The following is a 6,527-nucleotide window of genomic DNA, read 5'->3' as shown; positions in this document are numbered from 1 at the left end:
TATGTACAAACGTTGATTTTGTGTTGACAAATAAAAATTTACAAACTTGATTCTTGTCTATTTTTGTATGTGACATTACAGATCACCTCCATTAATCCACCATCACCCAAACACCCATCCCACCCACCCACATCCATCCACCCATCCCACGCACCCACCCACTCATCCATTAATCCACCATCACCCATACACCCATCCCACCCACCCACATCCATCCACCCATCCCACCCACCCACATCCACCCACCCACCCACCCATCCATTAATCCACCATCACCCATCTCACCCCCCACATCCATCCACCCATCCACCCATTCATCCATTAATCCACCATACAGCCATCCCACCCACCCACATCCATCCATCCACCCATCAGATGTTTATTAAATATGATGTATCCACTCATCAGATGTTTATTAAATATGATGCCTGAATCAGATGTTTATTAAATATGATGCTTGATTCAGATGTTTATCAAATATGATGCATGAATAAATATGATGCATGAAATTGCGTTGCATTTCTTTGTTTTCCAAATCAATTTACTTTAATAAAGACAATTTCCATTTGATGAACACAATTGCGCATATGCGCACAATTCCGCTCGCATATGCGCTGCTGTAATAATGCAATGTATGTTCAATGTACTGAAGAAACTTAATTGCCATTTTCTGAACACAATTCGGGTCGTACCCACCCACTCATCCATTAATCCATTAATCCACCATCACCCATACACCCATCCCACCCACCTACATCCACCCATCCCACCCACCCACATCCATCCACCGCACCCACACACATCAATCCACCAGGACCCATCCAACCCACCCGCCCATCAACCCCCCAGCAGCCACCCATCCAACCATTAATCCACCACATCCACCCACCCACCCACTCATCCATTAATCCACCATCACCCATTTACCCATCCCACCCACCCACATCCACCCATCCCACCCACCCACATCCATCCACCGCACCCACACACATCAATCCACCAGGACCCATTCCAACCCACCCGCCCATCCATCCACCCGTATTAAATATGATGCCTGAATAAATATGATGCATTTCTTTGTTTCCAAATACATTTATTTTAATAAAAACAATTTCGATTTTATAAACACAATTGCGAATATGCGCACAATTCCCCAGGACGTATATCATTTTGGTATGAGTGGAGGCTCGAACCTTGTCTGCCAGCACCAAAGTCTGGCAACCGATCCGTCAGACCACATATTTTATTTATTATTTTTTTTATTTATTGACGTATTGTACGTGCCGGTTTGAAACAGATGTTAGTATCTTGAAAGAAATGACCTGATTTGCGTTGCAGTTCTTTGTTTTGCAAATCAATTGCTTTATTTAAGAAGAGCACCAAAGTCTCTTGTGGCGGTATAAAAGGCCGGATCTGTTCTTAAATAAACAAGCAGCGATTCTGCTCGCAAAAGTGTCTTCAACAAATGAATATAATGCCGGTAAAGAAATGTTCTTAAATAAACAATCCTTTAATAAAGACAGTGTTCATTTTATTTATTAAATATGATGCATCCACTCAGCATTAATACATTTACTTTAATAAATACAATTTCCATTTTATAAACACAATTCCGCTGGTCGTATATCATTTTGGTACGAGTGGAGGCTCGAACCTTGTCTGCCAGCACCAAAGTCTGGCAACCGATCCGTCAGACCACATATTGTATTTATTTATTTTTTTATTTATTGACGTATTGTACGTGCCGGCTAATAAACAAAAGTGTCTTCAACAATTATTCTGCTGTCTTCCGATGTAATGTTTCTTAAACAAACAAAAGTGTCTTCAACAAAGATATATTCTGCTCGCAAAAGTGTCTTCCGATGTAATGTACAATTATTCTGCTGTCTTCCATGTCATGTTTAAAGGCCGGATGTGTTCTTAAACAAACAAAAGTGTCTACAACAAAGAAATATTCTGCTCGCAAAAGTGTCTTCCGATGTAATGTTTAACGATGTAGAATGAAATGCGATGTACTTGCATGCGTTCTGACGGCATGCGATGTGATGTCGCGCACGATGTAACAGCAGCGATGCACTGTCAGCGCGATGCGACATATCCGATGTAAGCGGCGCTTCCCGCCCTGGCCCTCGAAAACCCACCCACCCCAACGGACCATGCACGTAACCTCTGCATCATACAAGACATTCATGTGGATCCCCCACCCCTCCCCCTATGACAACAGTTCAAGAGTCACTCACACCCTCACCAGCAGCAGACTGGACAATGGCAACGCCCTCTATGCAGGAATCAACAAAAAACTGAAAGGGCAAGCAATGACAGAAGGGGTCAGGAGCAAGCAAGAACTCAGGAGGATGCAAGGAACACAGAGTGGAATAGGGTGGCCGGCACACACATACACTCTTATCAAGTGCTGCAACTAAAAGAACAAGCATTTGCAATGCAATACTTCTCGCATTTGTGAGAGCTAGAGCTATTGGCATTTAAAAAATGACAATGTCTTTTTCCCATGTGCTTTGGTTTGGAGTGGATGTATTTGGTGTGCTATGATGTGGGTTGGATTAGAATTATTAGTTGTGGAATTGTGTGGCATGGTGCACAGTAGAATTATGTGGATAGCAATTATGTAATGAGTGTACTGGAATTATGTGGAGTGCGAGTGTGTGTTATGAAGTGCACTCATGTGGATGGTTATTATGTGTTGTGAAGTGGCATGCTGAGGAGTTTAATTATGTGGTGTGCTGTCGAATTTTGTGGCATGATGTGGAATTCTGTGGTGTGGATTGGAGGTATGTGTTGTGTAATTGTGTTGGTTTGGAACTGTGTATCATTAAGTGAAGTTATCCTCAACAGCCTAACATAGAAGCACCCACAGCTGCAGCACTCTGGTAACAGAGTGTAGGAGCATTACCCAGGGGCTGGCTAGATATGCAGCATCGTGAGAGTAACGGCCATTGGCAGTGCTGCAGGGGCAGCTTAAAGTAAGCGTAGTGCCATGGAACAATTTAAAATAACGCCGCAGCCCTTGTATGGCCAAAAATCTTAAAGGAGTATAGGAAAGGCCACCTGGGGACACGCAGTAAAGTGGCAGTCCAATGGCAAAAAAAAGTTGGCTGGAGAAGGAAGGGGCAAGAGGAGAGAACCAAAAGACAGGACCAAGACAAGGATTAACAAAAGGGGCTGAAGGTGAGTAAGCAGAGTGTATTAAGGTGGCTGGAAATAGAAAAGTGAGAAGTTAATGGACAGAGAGGGGCTAGAGGGACTGCCTGGACAGAAAGAGCAGAACTGGACTGGTACAAAGATGTGGCTGGGTAAAGAGGAATATGAATTGGCTTAGCAAGAGAGTTACAGGAAGCGGTTTGAGAAGAGTGACAGAAAATGGGTAGAAGTGACAGAAAGAGGTTTGAAGGGAACTGACAAAGAGGCTGGGCAAAGAAAGGACAGAGAGAGATTAGTGGTCATCAGAAATGGGAAAGCTGGTTAGAGAAGAACACAGGATGGCTGAAAAGAAAGAAACAGGAGTTGGCATGACAGGCATGAGGTGGCCTGTCAAAGCTAGGCTGCATCTGATTTGGGGAATCCGTAGCCTAGGAGTTAGAGCCGACCAGATTATTTTTGAAGGATAGACAGTGTGGGAGCATAGGCAAATGGGCAGTACCTAGGCTGAGCAATGAGGGACGGGCAGGCGACGGAGCAGAGTGGGATATGATGAGGTAGTGTGGTAGAACAAATCCAAATGCGTGTTGAAAGACACAAATGCAGAGAGCTGTGAATTGGCTTAGTATAGAAATGTGACATGACTAGGGGATATGTTGCTATGCCGCAATTACCAGAAGGGCTCGGAAGATTGGGCTGGTAGAAAGGGACGTGCCCCAGGGACAGAAAGGGCAGTGTCTTAGCATGTATTTTGTAATCAGAGAGGAACAGAAATTAGCGGAGTAGAGGGCAATATGATTTGAATGGGCAGATGTCATATAGGTAGATATATAAAAGTGCCAGTTTGACACTGGGGGGGGGGGGGGGGGGTGACACAAGGTTGAGGGACAATGTAACTGCAGGAGAGGTAGTAATAGATAGAGGGAGGGTGGGCAGACTAGGGCCGGGTGAAACTGGACATAGGGACACCAGAGTCAGCTGATGCAGATGTGTCTGGAAGTATGATGCCGGAGTGGTACAACAGCCAGCTAAGCAGAGTGGACAGGCAGCTGAAGCAAAATTTATTTCAAACAAGAAGAGTGGGCAGAGTGGCAGGAAGAGAGTGAACACGGGACCAGAGCCGCCAGGGTAGATTAGGGCTGTGCAGAGGGGAGCTGTGTACATGAGGAGGGTAAGCACTGGGCGCCTAGGCTAACTGCAAAGTGGCACCCTCTGGCAAAGCATTAGTGTTCACTGTAGAGAAACAGGATGTAGATGTAGCTATGAAGAGACAGGCATGGTGTAACATTATGGACACAAGGGTAGTAGCGTGTATGCCGCCCACCCACTCCTCCACCGCAGGTTCCCCAGCATATTATCGACTTCCCTGCAGAGACAGTCACAACAGCAGCGCAGGCCCAGACCTCATTCTTAAGTTCTTACCGCAGCCAGCAAACCAGATGTGGTCTGGGCAAATGACACTGGTGCTACTCCCAAGGTGTGCTCACCAGCAGTGCCCTCAGAGTGGGCGTGGAGGGCAGCCGATGCCTAGCTTAGTGGAGCAAGAGATGGCTCCAGCAACACAGCCTTAGCACTGCAGCAGCGACAGCGCCTGACACAGGAGCAGCCCTTGCCCCCTGCCCCAGCACCTGGCCTGCACCGCCACCAGCCGCAGCCTGCCCCAGGGTGCACAAGTGCTCACCAGTCAGGAACAGCGTCCACTCTGCGGACAAACATGTCTGGAAATTTAGTGCGTTGGATGCCACCCAATTTCAGTATTATGTGGGCGCTTGCAGAAAAAGAGAGAGGCTCATGGCCTGCCATGGTTAAAGATGAAAGGGGCGACTATGAAGCGGTTGCCGTGATGATGAAGGGAAACACACGAAAGTGTGCGAAGAGCTCTGAAGAATTCTTCTGACTTGTTACACTGGTCCCTGAGCAGAAAGAAAATATAAACAAGTGGAAGAGGACAGTCCTCGGGGGGGATCCTTGGGAGTCAACAATTAGGAAAAAGATAATACATCATACTCTGCCCACGTACTGTCTTGTTTTCTGCCCTACACACATTTCTCCATGCATCCCGTCAATAACATATAAATAAAACAAATTATTTGTTGAGGCGATAAAAATTATTCTGACTTTGATATTTAAAGTAGCATATGAACACACAGTGATGATGTTTGCTTTGTTCTGCTACACACATCTATTGATAAACTTTTTTTAACATTAGCCAGTGGGAAAACTTACCCACGCTGCAACGTGGGCAGTAGTGACGCTGCAATGCTGGTAAGAGTTTTAGACCCACCACAGGCAGCCTTTTCCCCACACAACACAGGGCCAGGGCTGAAGCAGGGGCGCGGGGCGCATGGAGCGTAGCTGCGCCTTTAGGGAGAAGCTTCCCCCTCGCATCTTACGGTGCACTGGTCAGAGGAGCACCCACGCAATCACAAGCACGGGCTACAAATGCAGACTGCTCATCATATCATTGCAACTTTCCCACATAATGCCCAGCTAATAAGTGTTTTGCCCAGAATCACAGGATGGGGATCCGACGCTAGGACTCGAGCCCCAGCCACCAGTTTCAAAGTCTGCACTCTGCAGGTGTGAGGACATGCCAAAGATTAGGTATGGCGATTCAAAATCCCACCTTTAACCTCTATGACACAAGCTTTTTATTAAAAGAGCATGTAATTGATCGGAGCCTGAAGAGACGATATTGCGAAGCGAGCTCAGACACACTGCCTCAATAGGAAGTTGCCTGTGGCATCCCAAAAGTCCACATATTATGGGATCTTATAATACCCTCTAAGAAAAGTTCCCACTCTTGGTAAAGTTAAATGAGAAGCGGAATCCTACCTCCAGCTCACTCACATAAAGCACTGCATAGCGCTGCATCTTAAAGAAAGGCGGGTTCCCGCCTTTCAAACAAAAGCGCGGCAGAGTACTCCAAAGTGGAGGAGAGGTGAGTAATCACACCCACCTCACTTCCATGTCTCACCCAAACCCCAGTCCCCTCGAAAAAAATACCAAAGAGCACTTTTCTTCATTCCGGGTGCAGTCCGATCCGTGTGCACACACTCGGGTGCAGCACCGTGTTTAGTCTCCTCACTCGGCCACAGACTAGAACAACTTGGCTTCCGCTTCCGTTCTAACCAGGAACGACTGCGGCATGGTAGCTACTGGATCCTACCAAAATTAGCCCAAAGGTAGCCTGTAGTGCTACTGCGAGGCAGGAGGGGCTGGGGCGGAAATTGATGCAAGCAAGAAATGAAAGAGGATTGAGACAGCTGCCGACTTTGAAGCTGGGGACTGTGTCTGAGTGGATTGTGGCGGTGACACAAGCCCAGAATGATGTGGCAAGTTGTATCTATCAATCATTTGAAAGGCAGTGA

This window comes from Lissotriton vulgaris, chromosome 2_1, assembly GCF_964263255.1.
Source record: "Lissotriton vulgaris chromosome 2_1, aLisVul1.2, whole genome shotgun sequence".
In the NCBI taxonomy this organism is placed as follows: Eukaryota; Metazoa; Chordata; class Amphibia; order Caudata; family Salamandridae; genus Lissotriton; species Lissotriton vulgaris.
Note: the sequence above shows the minus strand (reverse complement) of the source record.